The sequence below is a fragment of the Coregonus lavaretus genome (genome assembly GCF_964263955.1).
Source record: "Coregonus lavaretus genome assembly, chromosome: 21".
NCBI lineage: Eukaryota > Metazoa > Chordata > Actinopteri > Salmoniformes > Salmonidae > Coregonus > Coregonus lavaretus.
The window spans coordinates 47141111-47157062 of NC_140008.1; positions in this window are offsets into that span (position 1 = coordinate 47141111).

A 15952-nucleotide genomic window follows, 5' to 3' on the forward strand; every position below is an offset into this window, starting at 1 on the left:
CATATCCAAGTCTCCTATGTTTCAGCAAAGCAGAGTAAAATTCCTCTAACACACCATTTGCAAACGTCAGCCAAAATTATAAACTGTTCAGATACTACATATTTCCCCCCTTCGAGACTAATTAAGTCTCGAAAACAAAAAGAATAGGATTATGACGAATACCAATTTTTATTACATCAGGCTTCTTGAGTAACTTTAGCAATAAAACAAAATTTATGGAGAATAAACACATATTTATGTAGACACATTTGTAAACAAATTGTTATGGAGTGCAATAGTGAAAAACCTGTCTGGCAGCTTTCATTCCAAACATCCATCAATCAATCAAGACAGGAAAATTCTCTCACGGCCCCTCTGCTCCAGGCGACCACCTAAGTACTCCAGATCAATTTATAAATCTTTATCAATGCATTTTAAGCTATGATGCAATTGAATACACATGAAAACCTCAGAAAACAAAATACAATAAAAAATGTCCATATTCAGGCTGGTCGACCCATCGGACCCTCCTGTGGATTCTCTCTGTCCCTGCCTAGACCCAATATCCCTAAGCATCCACGAAAAAAACAAAAACATCTGATGTCCCCACATGTACCCAACAACAGAAAACATCATTCTTCAAACAATTAATACAGAAAGAATATAACACAAATTATGTATTACACATGCAAATATGTCTATATATCATTGCAGACACTGGAATGTAGTCCACTACACTGCATCTCCTCAGCAGTGTCGACTTTCAATGTAACGTCGATTATGGAATCTGAACATTTCCACACCTTCCTTGTTCCACTTCCTCCAGTCCATTCATATTGTCCATGTTTGAGTATTTGAATCCCACTCTACACATCCCCATATACTTCTGGAAGAAAAGAAAACACCAACCAGTATCTTTTGCAAAACAACACATGCAAATTAAAACATCAATATCAAAAATAATATAAAAATGATATATAAAATGAATCACATTCCATTTCCCCCCTTTGATTCATAAGAAAATACTAAATATCACAATAATATGTAAAGACGTGAAAAATGATCACACAATAAGATTTTAAAAATGTTCTAGAGTTACTTCAATCCTAGTTAAAAAAAAAAATCAATTTCACTGATTTATCCACCTGCTTATGACTTCTTTACACGAGAACTTAGCAACCGACTGAGCATCTTTTCGCTTGGTTGGACATGCCTCCAGCCATCGTGAAAATCTATCCACAACCACCAGCATGTATTTTTTCCCTTCAACTGGTTTTATCATATCAACAAAGTCGATAACCAACTCACGCATAGGACCTCTCGGTGTAGGAATGTGACCAGAAAGAACAGTCACACCCCTGCGAACATTATTTTTCAGACAGATTGTGCACCTGCCTATGACATAGTCAACCTGTTCAAGCAAATATGGTGCCCAAAAACCATACTCCTTTGTGATCTTTCTCCTAACCTCCCCCCTTGCAACATGAGCTAACCCATGTGCTTCCTGAATCATCAGACCTAATAGGTCTAGAGGCGCTACTATCAACCCCTCATGGTTTCTCCAAAGACCAGTAGCATCTTTGACGGCACCTCGGTCTAGCCATAACTGTTTGTCGATCGTAGAAGCAGCATCCTGCATCAAAATCACATCCTTAAGTGTAATTTTGTCTTCCAAGTCCACTCCATGAGTGACCAGAAAAACCTTGCCCAATTTGTCCGCTCCTGTGACGGCTTTTGCAGCTTCATCAGCAGCTTTGTTCCCTTGTGTGACTTTTGACAGATCGGTTTTATGAGCTGCACACTTAGCTATCGCTATCTCTTTAGGCTTCATCATAGCATGCAACAATTTCATTATTTGCGCATGATGTTGTATTGGAGAACCATCAGTTTTCTTAAACCCTCAACCTTTCCACACTGCTCCAAACAAATGACATACACTATGTGCATATGCTGAATCAGTATATATTGTCACTCGCTTTCCTTCTGCTAAGTTCAGCAAGTTGTGCAGACGCAGGCTGTGGTATTACTTCAGCCTTTTCAACAACAAATCCAGTTCCTTGGGCTTTAACTACTGCATAGCCAGCAAACAATTTATCTCCCACACGATAACAAGACCCATCAGTCCAATACTCCAGGTCTGCCTCACGTAATGGAAAGGCTTGCAAATCTGATCTAAGCCTCGAGTATTTCTCTGCTTCTTGAACACAATCATGTGGCTCACCATCCTCTGAAGCTGGCAAATTCTCGGCTGGATTCACTGTATCACACCTCACTAGGGTTACATCTTCCTGCTCTAAGAGCCTATGATAGTCTCTGAGCCTAGGCATAGTCAATGTATATTTCCCATAGTTCAGAAGATTTCTGAGACTATGATGGGTAAGAATTGTTACTGGGTAACCCATCGTAACAGATTATGCTTTGTCATACATTGAATATACTCCCACCATTGCTCTGTAGCACAGTGGTAGCCCTAGTTCTACTTCTGAATAGGCAGTAGAGTAGTAGGGAAAAGGCTGAGGATTCGTCCCTGTACCTGTCGGCTGACAAAGAACTGCACATGCATATTTACCTCCAGTAGAAGTAGACACATATAGCAAAAAATTCTTAGAGTAGTCTGGTAGTGTGAGTGCAGGTGCCTTCTGTAACCTCTGTTTGATCGTTTCAAATGCCACAAGGCCTTCCTGTGTCCAGGAAAGATTGCTATGGAGTTGACCACTCCCAGTATCTTTAACCATAGCTCTCAAAGGTCCCTACCTCATTCACTGCTCTCAAATCATGAACCATATGATAAGTCTCATCTGGTTTCTTCAAAGGCAACAAAGGTGTGTTACTCTGAGGATTTTTTATTGTCTTCAAAACACCTGCTTTCGAAACTAATGGATTACTATTTTGTACTACATCAACAGGAGTAATTACTTTCATAGTTTTGCTGTCCTTTTCCCCCATTGTAACAACTCTTTTATATTCCTTTATTGTGAATTATTTTATTATTATTATTGTTTTAAACTAATTAATTAGTAAACCCAAAAAACTTTAAGCTATGTAGCTCATCTTTCCCTCCTATTTTTTATTTTTATTTTTCTACCAAATTATTGATTAGTGACAATCTTACCACATCCGATCAGGAAAAGTAAAGGAAACTAGTCAACTTCATAGCAATCAAAAAAGAAAGACTTGCAATCCAGCAACACTACAGCACCCACAAACCAATTGCTTAATAAGCACCCAATCACCTTAATTTTACAGAATAATCTCAGTGCTGTATTTCCAGCACAACTCTAATCAAAACAACCCATGCACAAAAAAAAAACCTAATGTGCAATTCTCAATTACATCAATTGATCAGTCTGTTGCCAAGTCCCTGCTAAATGGTCACAACATGAAATATTCTATGCATACACAATGTATCTATTATATCCTGTAAGGGAAAGTAAGTTTGTGGATAGAACAGTACTGGCCTTAATTGAACTGGATCCGGGGCAGCACACGCTGTCGCGTGACGAACTGGTCAGCACCTCATCTCTCTCTGTCTCCTCCTTCTCGTTTCTCACATCACAGAAGAACAAAAGAAACAGACAACAATTTAGTCTTTTATGCACTCACAGGGTTATTTCAACCATACAATATCCTTTTAGACAAACCCATGTTCACATTCGTGCTAAGAAATAAGTAAACAGCTTAACTCAGGAATATAATAAATAGCGCAATAATATTTTATTTTTTTATTTTTTATTTTTAATCCATCAACATAACTCTTATTTATAAATTCAATCTATCTCAATCAAATAGTTTCATAATTAAGCAACAGCCACTTAACAAACAGAATACTTTATCCGTGTGTATTCAAAGTCTCCCCCTTTCTTTTTTCACAGCAGCTCAGTGCAGGCAGGGGAGTGGCACACTCACTCCGCGCAACTCTAATTTCCTAAAATCCCACACATGCGCAGCTCATTCACCAGTGCAATTTCATGGTGAGAGGAGCTCCCGCAAGCAACTTTTCTCTAAGTCAAACAGCAGACAGACCAGCTGTCCCTCCGTTTTTTCCCAACACAGACAAACAGTAACACTGAACAAAACACACAAACCAACACAAAACACAAAAGGTTTTAACCGTAATTAACATATTTCCTTACAAAAAACTAAAACCCCTGTTCTCAACCAAAACATACAGTGGGGAAAAAAAGTATTTAGTCAGCCACCAATTGTGCAAGTTCTCCCACTTAAAAAGATGAGAGAGGCCTGTAATTTTCATCATAGATACACGTCAACTATGACAGACAAAATGAGAAAAAAAAATCCAGAAAATCACATTGTAGGATTTTTTATGAATTTATTGGCATATGATGGTGGAAAATAAGTATTTGGTCAATAACAAAAGTTTCTCAAAACTTTGTTTTATACCCTTTGTTGGCAATGACACAGGTCAAACGTTTTCTGTAAGTCTTCACAAGGTTTTCACACACTGTTGCTGGTATTTTGGCCCATTCCTCCATGCAGATCTCCTCTAGAGCAGTGATGTTTTGGGGCTGTCGCTGGGCAACACAGACTTTCAACTCCCTCCAAAGATTTTCTATGGGGTTGAGATCTGGAGACTGGCTAGGCCACTCCAGGACCTTGAAATGCTTCTTACGAAGCCACTCCTTCGTTGCCCGGGCGGTGTGTTTGGGATCATTGTCATGCTGAAAGACCCAGCCACGTTTCATCTTCAATGCCCTTGCTGATGGAAGGAGGATTTCACTCAAAATCTCACGATACATGGCCCCATTCATTCTTTCCTTTACACGATTAGTCGTCCTGGTCCCTTTGCAGAAAAACAGCCCCAAAGCATGATGTTTCCAACCCCATGCTTCACAGTAGGTATGGTGTTTTTTGGATGCAACTCAGCATTCTTTGTCCTCCAAACATGACGAGTTGAGTTTTTACCTAAAAGTTATATTTTGGTTTCATCTGACCGTATGACATTCTCCCAATCCTCTTCTGGATCATCCAAATGCACTTCAGACGGGCCTGGACATGTACTGGCTTAAGCAGGGGGACACGTCTCGCACTGCAGGATTTGAGTCCCTGGCGGCGTAGTGTGTTACTGATGGTAGGCTTTGTTATTTTGGTCCCAGCTCTCTGCAGGTCATTCACTAGGTCCCCCCGTGTGGTTCTGGGATTTTTGCTCACCGTTCTTGTGATCATTTTGACCCCACGGGGTGAGATCTTGCGTGGAGCCCCAGATCGAGATAGATTATCAGTGGTCTTGTATGTCTTCCATTTCCTAATAATTGCTCCCACAGTTGATTTCTTCAAACCAAGCTGCTTACCTATTGCAGATTCAGTCTTCCCAGCCTGGTGCAGGTCTACAATTTTGTTTTTGGTGTCCTTTGACAGCTCTTTGGTCTTGGCCATTGTGGAGTTTGGAGTGTGACTGTTTGAGGTTGTGGACAGGTGTCTTATATACTGATAACAAGTTCAAACAGGTGCCATTAATACAGGTAACGAGTGGAGGACAGAGGAGCCTCTTAAAGAAGAAGTTACAGGTCTGTGAGAGCCAGAAATCTTGCTTGTTTGTAGGTGACCAAATACTTATTTTCCACCATAATTTGCAAATAAATTCATTAAAAATCCTACAATGGGATTTTCTGGAATTTTTTTTCTCAATTTGTCTGTCATAGTTGACGTGTACCTATGATGAAAATTACAGGCCTCTCTCATCTTTTTAAGTGGGAGAACATGCACAATTGGTGGCTGACTAAATAATTTTTTTCCCCACTGTATCTAGTTTATATTCTACTTTCTAATATTAGGATATGTAGCTTCTATTTTGAAGGACTTCAATTGTATTTGCATATGTTTTAGGTAGGCAATACATAGGCTACTGTAAAATATGTATATACTGTATATATGTATATATCTCTAACATACATTTTATCATAGCATGAGTCAACACACAGCTGGAACACAGCAGAGACCTCCCCATGTACACACACGCATAGGCTCTCTTTGTCTCACATACACACACACACATAATCAAACAAGAATGTATCCGTTCATATAATACTCTAAAAAATGCTTACGTCGCTCATTTTTTCCTTTATATTCCTTCCTAAATTTCTGCTACCTTGAGTTGCAGATATTCAATGAGAGGCTACATCAGACATAAACTTCGTCATCTATATCCCGAGAGGTAACATGCAATTGAATATATATTGTACAATCTCACAGTTCCCAGAACTGACCCGAAAGTCAACCTAATGACTTTCCTAGGATTTGCGGCCCATCTTAATGATCGCCTCATTTGAGGGCTTCCGTAGATCAGCGACGTCCTAATAGTATACTTTTTTCCTTATTTCCTTGTCTTATTCCTTCATTCTATTCCTGGACACTCCTTTAAATGTAATATCCCTGTGCCCAGTGTTATCAATTCCTATAGACACTCCCCCCTGTTTGTGTTGTTTTCAACGCAAACAAATTTAGAAATTTAGAACGGATTGTCATCCCACAGCAAATAACAGCAAGGCGCACACACAAGTTCTTTAACGGTACATCCCCCAACGCACACACAGCACACGAACTGACCAGCGCCCAAAGTTGTGAGAAAGCTCACCTTATCTGCCGGCCTCTGTAGCGGGAGTCAGCTCTCGGCCCATGATGAAACGCTGAACAGACGCAACACGTCCCAAAAATCCTCGTCGCCAATTAATGTGGTGTCGAGACAACAATGCTGATATGCTGTGTAGACAAGAAATCCGCGGACACTGTACTTGATTATAAAGGTTTATTATATCAAAGGTTACAGCGTCAATTTACAGATTTCTAAAGAAATCCGGAGAACAACTAACCCAATCCAAAAATGATTATTCTCCCCGTCCTTTGTTCAAACATGGTATTTATCCTATGTAACATAATATGGGTGTTTTGAATAGACCAATACCTGGCTTCCACATATTCAAGTCTCCTCTGTTTCAGGGGTCCCCTATAGTAATGCTTTCCAGATGTTTCAGCAAAGCAGAGTTAAATTCCTCTAACACACCATTTGCAAACGTCAGCCAAAATTAAAAACTGTTCAGATACTACAACAACTACACAACTACTGGCCACAACTACAGCTCTGGTCTGCAAGAGCTCTGGTCCAGCTCTGGTCCTGGGCATAGCTAGCTAGCTCTGGTTCAGTAGAGGTGTTTGGTTCAGTAACTTTGACTATATGTAACTGCTTTGCTTTAAATAGTGAAGTTTAACTTTTGTAACTTTTTCCATTACCCCAAAAATAATTTTAAAGAGTTAAAGCAACCACCACAACCTTACTTGTAAAGTTACCATCGAGTTGTTATTATTATTATTATTATTATTATTATTATTATTATTATTATTATTATTATTATTATAGTGACAGAAAAATACACATGTAAAAGCTTACTTACATAAAGGAATATTAGTGGGAATATAGCAATAATATAAACAAGAGAAAGGAGAATGGAATATACTGTGTATGGAATACATTTTAATTTCCTTGGAGAAAGAAAATAAGTAGGCCCTCAGGTTATGACTCAATACTGCCATCTGCAGGAAGATAACGAGATTCCAACATACCATAGTTCTCTATTATAGTGAAGTAGATACCGGCATAGAGTCTAGTAGGACAGTGTCACAAGACTACATAGTCATAGACCTACACTTCACCGCTGCTGGAGGGAATACACAGCCGTCCTTGATTGTGAGCTAGAATTAAATGCTGAATGAAATGTGTGCAACACACGAAGTAAACATTCATCAATAGAATACATGTAGGGCGGTAACGTGATATCATAAGGGAATAACTTTGACCACACTTACTGGTAGGACTAGTTATCTCACATGCTCTAGCAGAGCAGTATCCTATGTCAGCGTTTTAAAAGTAGCCTAAATGTACAATTAAAGTATCCATCACCAATAAATGAAAGACCTTCAGAGATAATAGGCTGGTTTATGCTGAGAACAACATGCTTTTCTTAGCCTACAAAAAGAGGTTTGTAATAGGCCTTCAATTGAAAGGTTTAACTTGTTATAGCCTACAGGTCACAATAACAGGAAAAAATACATTTAAAATAAAATTAAGAAATCATAAACGTTCATGATGCCACTTCGTTTAACCTTTAAAGTGTTGGCTAATGGTTTACTGAAACATGAGGAAGATATGACACCAACCTATTCATTTGATGATAAGGCAAAGCTCCTCGATAAAGAGCGCTTGAGAGGGAGAACCTTGCGTAACGGATGTTTTTGGCGGACGGGTTGCAAAATAAATACTGGCATTGCAGGGATCAACTTGCTGTGGCAGTTTTATAGCCTCATGCCGTAGTAATAATAATAATAATAATAATAATAATAATAATAATAATAATAAACGATTACTACCTTACTATTCTGCGCATGCTGGCACATACCGAGTAGGCTTTTTCAAACACTTCAAGCTATCAGGAGTCAAAAGATTCTATGGACAATAATGTTGTGTGGAGTCTTTTTTTATAAGTTTAACTAATGTCTAATTGTGGGGTCTTTGGTAAACAAAAGTGTCATAATACAAAGGGGCATATTTATCAATCGTGGCATTTGAAGCCGAGCAGAGATCTTCATGCCTTCTGCCAAACCTATGTCCCTTTGGGGATTTATATAATTAAACAGTATTTTAGGAACTGCAGATTACTGGTGTGGAGCTGTTTTTACGCACCAATAATCTGTGTTCTTTTTTGGTGATATCACCATTGTGCATGCCCTCGGTGACAGTCTGTTCGATTATAGCCGAAAGCTGTCTCTTATATAGAATGTCTGATTATTCAGCTGCCTGAGTACTTCCGTTTTATAGACAGTGCAGTCTTATACAGTAACAGCGCCTCCCTTGTCCTCTGGCAAGATGACTATAGAGGTGGCATTCTGGAGATTTAAGGGCTTGTTTATCAGAGCGGGTAACGTTATTCCTGACATAGGGGATAGAGGTATCTAGCTTGGATATGTCTTTATGCACCAGTCTGTAGTACGTATCCACAGCTGGGTCAATAGGCCCAGGTGGAATGAACATAGATGGAGCCCTAAACACAGAGGGGTTGCAATCTCTAAAGAACAGTTTCAGATGCAATGTGCCTATGAATTGGTAGTCAAAACGCGTTGCAGTTGTGCATCCTGATATTCAGGCTGATTTACTCCTATATGTATTCTTTTGTATATATTTTCTGTGTTACAAGTGGGATTAAAATTGATTTAATTGTGATTTGTTATCAACGATATACACAAAAACTCTTATGTCAAAGTGGAAGAAAAATATAAAACATTATGGAAAATAAACCACTAATATCTTTTGATTAGATAAGTATTCAACCCCCTGAGTCAATACATGTTAGAATCACCTTTGGCAGCGATTACAGCTATGAGTCTTTCTGGGTAAAAACCTGGATTGTACAATATTTGCCAATTATTATTTTTTCAATTCTTCAAGATCTGTCAAGTTAGTTGTTGATCATTGCCATTTTCAAGTCTTGTCATAGATTTTCAAGCTGATTTTAAGTCTGAACCAGATTTTTCTCTAGGACTTTGCCTGTGCTTAGCTCTATTCCTTTTTTTATTTTTTATTTTACTCCCTAGTCCTTGCCGATAACAATTATATCCATAACATGATGCAGCCACCACCATTCTTGAAAATATGAAGAGTGGTACTCAGTGATGTGTTGTGTTGGAATTGCCCCAAACATAATGCTTTGTATTCAGGACAAAACGTTAATTTCTTTGCCACATTTATTGCAGTATTATTTTAGTGCCTTATTGCAAACACAATGCATGTTTTGGAATATTTGTATTCTGTACAGGCTTCCTTCTTTTCACTCTGTCATTTAGATCAGTATTGTGGAGTAACTACAATGTTGTTGATTCATCCTCAGTTTTCTCCTATCACACCCACTCTGTAACTGGTTTAAAATAACCATTGGCCTCATGGTGAAATCCCAGAGCAGTTTCTTTCCTCTCCGTCAACTGAGTTAGGAAGGACGCCTGTATCTTTGTAGTGACTGGGCCTATTGATACAGTACACCATCCAAAGTGTAATTCATAACTTCACCATGCTAAAAGGGATATTCAATGTCTATTTTTTACCAATAGACATTGAATAGGTGCCCTTCTTTGCGAGGCATTGGAAAACCTTCCTGGCCTTTTTCGTTAAATCTGTGCTTGAAATTCACTGCTCGACTGAGGGACCTTGCATATTGTAAGTGTGGGGTAAAGAGACGGGGTAGTTATTCAAAAATCATGTTAAACACCATTATTGCACACAGATGTAGACCATGCAACTTATTATCTGACTTGTTAAGCACATTTTTACTCCTGAAGTTATTTAGGCTTGTCAAACAAAGGGGTTGAATACTTATTGACTCAAGACATTTCAGATTTTAATTTTTTATTAATTTGCATAAATGTCTAAAAACATAATTCCACTTTGACATTATGGGGTATTGTGTGTAGATCAGTGACACAAAATCTAAATTTCAGCCATTTTAAATTCAGGCTGTAACACAATAAAATATGGGAAAAGTTAAGGGGTGTGAATGCTTTCTGAAGGCACTGTAGTTCACTTAAGTTTACTGCACTGGACCGGCCACCTACTTGTTTTATTTCTCTAACCAAATATAAAAAATGAGCACAAAAGACACTGTAACAAATAACACATTTTTTGAGAAATTTGATCTCATTGTGTTTTTACATTTTGGTCTTTTCAAATATATTCCATTCTCTCTTGTTTATATTATGGCTATATTCCCACTAATATGAATTTATGTAATTAAGCTTTTACATATGCATTTGTCTTTATAATATTAATAATAATAACATTTAATTTGTAGTGCGCATTTCTAACGCTCAATGCACATGTGAAGCTTGTTGGTGCTTGTTTCTGTGCAAAAATCATTTGACCGTTGCAGTTTGCTATAGTCTATTCCCTTTTATTTATGAAAAGATACAGGCCTTTATTATTTATTCTTTATTTTATGATATTTTAGCTTAATTAAATTGATATATATTATGGTGTTTCTATTCCAATATTTTTTTACATACATTTTACAGCAGCCTATGTATTGCCTACCTAAAACATACATTAATACATTCATTCAAAATAGAAACTATGTATCCTAATGTTAGAAAGTAGAATATTAACAAGATATAAGCTACTGTAGGTGGGGTAGGCTAATAATTAGAACCGAATCGGCCTAATTAAAAGAATAGTGATACAGTAAAAGAAAAAATGCTAGTCAGAGCATGCCCAGAACTTGTGGCTGAGCAGTACCAGAGCGAAATTGTAGCGGGAGAGAAAGGCGGACATCATTTTTGAAATCTGCTCTAATTACGCTCTGCTCCTTGCTCCACACTCGCACACTTACATGCTCTGGAATTCAAAAGCAGCCCTGCTTTAGGCTATCAAATAACTGTCAATGAATAATCATATCAATGGATGGAATCAGTGAATGAATGTTTGCAGCAACCATTACATGGTCTGACAATCTGCATAACAAATGAGGCCTAATTAGACAAAATAACAATTATCTGATTTGAATGACTTAAAAAAAACGTAATATATAGGATTTAGTAGAATATATATATATATATATATATATATATATATATATATATATATATATATATATATATATACAGTATATACATATATACAGTATATACTGTATATTTTTAACAAAGTCGTTGAAACGAGATACTAAGTCATTTGAATGAGATACTAAGTAGGTCAAATTAGATACTAAGTAGGGGGGGGGGGGGGACCTCGGGGCGTCTGTACTAAACAGAGAAGAGAGGGAGGAGAGGTGGAGGTAGCGACGGAAACCGTAGAGGTAGCGTCGAAAATGTTAGTGGGGCAGGGGGATTCTGACAAGAGAAAGGGTGGGTTTGGGTTGTAAACTCTTTGGGGATGGTGCCCACTGCGTTCCGTGGCATCTGGATCGCCCCATGCCAAGCTGCCCAATGGGCTGACACCCACTTGACCGTGAGAAATCTGACCTGACCAATTAGCAGGGGGCCCCATGTCAGGTACTGCCCCCACAGCTCTGCCTCGACCAACCCCAACCCCCTCCCTGTTCCCCTACTGGCCTGTCCAGGGTTCTATAATTTTTGCCAGCTCCACATCGTTGTGACATGTCCCTTCCCCCACACTGTTGTTTATATCTGAGTCTCACCTCACCTCTCCTCCTGTTCATCTAGTTACTCTGTGCAACCAGACCATTGGCCTACTTGGAGCTGAATGATGATGTGGGCTGTTTTTACCCGAATCATGTCATAAAGAGGTAGCCTGATGTTTATTGTCTGCTGCTGGTCTGGGAACAACAACTCTATAATCAAAGCTGTAATGTCAGGTGAAAAGGACAGGGAAAGTGTTGGTGAGGCTGATGTAAGAGGAACAATTCTACACAGGTAGTTATACTGTACCTGTACATAGTCGGATTGATTGACTGCTAGACTGACTGCTACATTACCTTGTCGGTAGAGAGGAGATTAGGTGTACAGTCGTGGTCAAAGGTTTTGAGAATGACACAAGTCTTCACAAAGTTCGCTGCTTCAGTGTAATGAGATATTTTTGTCAGATGTTACTATGGTATACTGAAGTATAATTACAAGCATTCCATAAGTGTCAAATACTTTTATTGACAATTACATTACGTTTATGCAAAGAGTCAATATTTGCAGTGTTGACCTTTCTTTTTCAAGACCTCTGCAATCTGCCCTGGCATGCTGTCAATTAACTTCTGGGCCACAACCTGACTGATGGCAGCCCATTCTTGCATAATCAATGCTTGGAGTTTGTCAGAATTTGTCGGTTTTTGTTTGTCCACCCGCTTCTTGAGGATCGACCACAAGTTCTCAATGGGATTAAGGTCTGGGGAGTTTCCTGGTCATGGACCCAATATTTCGATGTTTTGTTCCCTGAGCCACTTAGTTATCACTTTTGCCTTATGGCAAGGTGCTCCACCATGCTGGAAAAGGCATTGGTCGTCACCAAACTGTTCTTGGATGGTTGGGAGAAGTTGCTCTCGGAGGATGTGTTGGTACCATTCTTTATTCATGGCTGTGATCTTGGGCAAAATTGTGAGTGAGCCCACTCCCTTGGCTGAGAAGCAACCCCACACATGAATGGTCTCAGGATGCTTTACTGTTGGCATGACACAGGACTGATGGTAGCGCTCACCTTGTCTTCTCCGGACAAGGTGTTTTTCAGATGCCCCAAACAATCGGAAAGGGGATTCATCAGAGAAAATGACTTTACCCCAGTCATCAGCAGTCCAATCCCTGTACCTTTTGCAGAATATCAGTCTGTCCCTGATGTTTTTCCTGGAGAGAAGTGGCTTCTTTGCTGCCCTTCATGACTCCAGGCCATCCTCCAAAAGTCTTTGCCTCACTGTGCGTGCAGATGCACTCACACCTGCCTGCTGCCATTCCTGAGCAAGCACTGGTGGTGCCCTGATCTCGCAGCTGAATCAACTTTGGGAGACGGTCCTGGCGCTTGCTGGACTTTCCTGGGCGCCCTGACGCCTTTTTCACATCAATTGAACCTCTCTTCTTGAAGTTCTTGATGATCCGATAAATGGTTGATTTAGGTGCAATCTTACTAGCAGCAATATCCTTCCCTGTGAAGCCCTTTTTGTGCAAAGCAATGATGACGGCATGTGTTTCCTTGCAGGTAGCCATGGTTAACAGAGGAAGAACAATGATTTCAAGCACCACCCTCCTTTTAAAGCTTCCAGTCTGTTACTCTAACTCAATCGGCATGACAGAGTGATCTCCAGCCTTGTCCTCGTCAACACTCTCACCTGTGTTAACGAGAGAATCACTGACATTATGTCAGCTGGTCCTTTTGTGGCAGGGCTGAAATGAAGTGGAAATGTTTTTGGAGGATTAAGTTAATTTTCATGGCAAAGAGGGACTTTGCAATTAATTGCAATTAATCTGATCACTCTTCATGACATTCTGGAGTATATGCAAATTACCATCATCAAAACTGAGGCAGCAGGCTTTGTGTGTGTGTGTGTGTGTGTGTGTGTGTGTGTCTGTAAACAAACAATGGTAATAAGGGGATTTTTAACAGTTGTCCTGACTGAAGAGGAGGAGGTCAGTGTGGAGGTTTCTGGCAGGCATAGCGGTGGAGAGGATGACACTGAACACAAACAACCCAAACATCCACACACCAATCTGACTACTGAGCAGAGATGGTTCTTCAAAGCCTCCTTCCAGGTCTCCAACAAGCCCTGTCGAAAGGTCGGAGCCTAGGGTACACCACATCACCAACCGGTCCTAAAAAGAATGCAGAAAGGCAGGGGGTGTAGATTACACTTTGAAGGGTCCTCAGTCTGAATACTCTCCAACAGATCATTATTGTCTTCATCGAGGGTCTGGGATTTGATAGTGAAAGTTAATTGGGCGTACTGTTAGAGTGTAATCATGGAAGTGAACAGGTAGACTATAAGGGTCACATCACATGTTTACTTCCTCTCCCTCTGTCTTTCACTCCCCATTCCTTCCCTCTGTCCTTCCCTCTCTCTCCAAGGTAAGGGAGACCTTGGCAGCGGAGACTGGTCTGTGTGTGCGAGTTGTGCAGGTCTGGTACCAGAACCAAAGAGCCAAGGTACAGTAACGTGATGCTCAATGAAATGTGAAATTCAATGAAATGTGAAATAAAATGATATTCAAATGGCTCTTCTATTCTATATTAGGTGTAATCTATACAAAAATACACTGAGTGTACAAAACATTAAGAACACGTTCCTAATATTGAGTTTCGGCGGGGCATGGACTCTACAAGTTGTTGAAAGCGCTCCACTGGGATGCTGGCTCATGTTCACTCCAATGTTACCCACAGTTGTATCAAGTTGGCTGGATGTCCTTTGGGTGGTGGACCATTCTTGATACACATGGGAAACTGTTGAGCGTGAAAAATTCAGCAGCGTTACAGTTCTTGACACAAAGTGGTGCACCTGGCACATACTACCATACCCAGTTCAAAGGGACTTAAATATTTTGTCTTGCCCCTTCACGCTCTGAATGGCACACATACAGTGCATTTGGAAAGTATTCAGACCCCTTGACTTTTTCCACATTTTGTTACATTACAGCCTTATTCTAAAATTGATTAAATTGTTTTTTCCCCTCACCAGTCTACACACAATACCCCATAATGACAAACCAAAAACACGTTTTTAGATTGTTGTGCAAATTATAATTTTTTTAAACCCGGAAATATCACATTTGAATAAGTATTCAGACCCTTTACTCAGTACTTTGTTGAAGCACCTTTGGCAGCGATTACAGACTCGAGTCTTCTTGGGTATGACGCTACAACCTTGGCACACCTGTATTTGGTGAGTTTCTCCCATTCTTCTCTGCAGATCCTCTCAAGCTGAGTGTTGCTGCACAGCTATTTTCAGGTCTCTCCAGAGATGTTAGATTGGGTTCAAGTCCGGGCTCTGGCTGGGCCACTCAAGGACATTCAGAGACATGTCCCGAAGCCACTCCTGTGTTATCTTGACTGTGTGCTTAGGGTCGTTGTCCTGTTGGAAGGTGAATCTTCACCTTGGGGATTGTGAAGAGACCTCTGGTGGCATGTCTTGTGGGGTATGCATGGGTGTCCGAGCTGTGTTCTAGTAGTTTAAGCAGACACCTCTGTGAATTCAGCATGTCAACAATTCTTACAAAAACAAATAGTGATGAAGTCAATCTCTCCTCCACTTTGAGCCATGAGAGATTTTTGAATGTATATTATTAATGTTAGCTCTCGTTGTACATTTAAGGGCCAGCCATGCTGCCCTGTTCTGAGCCAATTGTAATTTTCCGAGGGCCCTCTCTGTGGCACCTGATCCCACAACTGAACAGTAGTCCAGGTGCAACAAAACTAGGGCCTGTAGGACTTGCCTTGTTGATAGTGTTGTTAAGAAGGCAGAGCAGCGCTTTATTATAGACATACTTCTCCCCA